This window comes from Arachis ipaensis, chromosome B08 (genome assembly GCF_000816755.2).
Source record: "Arachis ipaensis cultivar K30076 chromosome B08, Araip1.1, whole genome shotgun sequence".
Lineage (NCBI taxonomy): Eukaryota > Viridiplantae > Streptophyta > Magnoliopsida > Fabales > Fabaceae > Arachis > Arachis ipaensis.
Window position 1 is genome coordinate 112703039 of NC_029792.2, and position 794 is coordinate 112703832.

The following is a 794-nucleotide window of genomic DNA, read 5'->3' on the forward strand; positions in this document are numbered from 1 at the left end:
ATGGGCTGTATTTTACAAATTTTCTAAATTTTAAAAAATTATTTAAAATTTTTAAATTATTCCTCCTTCTAATCTAACATAACTATCTCCAAACTCTAATCTTATTTCATTCTCAAACTCTAACTCTTTGCTTGAAAATTTAACAGATTTGTCATTGATAGTAATCGAATTAATATCGATGTAGTATTCATTAAAAATTAGAATTAGAGATAGTAAAAAAGATGCAATTAGAAAAGAGTTAAGATCATAAGGTGATCCACCAATAAAGAGATTCCTAGCGGCCTTGTACGAAGAAGAAGACAAAGCACGAACTTAGGAACAATGTTGTAAATTGAAGAGATTTGAAGGAACAAAAAAAGTGTGTTTTTTCAAGAACTAATTCTTCTTTGATGATTCCTTTGACAAATCCGATAACAAGCAGTGGGATTTAAAACAATGCAGAGTTGGCAGAGACGGATATTGAAGTGGTGGTGGTTGAGAAATAGAAATTGAAAGTTGAGTAGGGTTAGAGTTTTAAAATGGTTAGGTTAATTAGATTAGGAAGAGTAGTTTGAGAATTTTAAATAATTTTTTTAAGTTCGAACAGTGTATTAAGAGAACCTATTTTTTATAGATAAATGCATTTTAATTTTTTTATTATCAGATTTGTCAACGTAATAATCTTTTGTAATTAAGTTTAATATTTTTTTTAATATTTATATTATTTAAGTTCATCAATTAGTTTTTAGTGATGGATCTTACTGTATAATAATTTGGTGAATATTTACCATAATTTTATAATTATCTTTATGTAA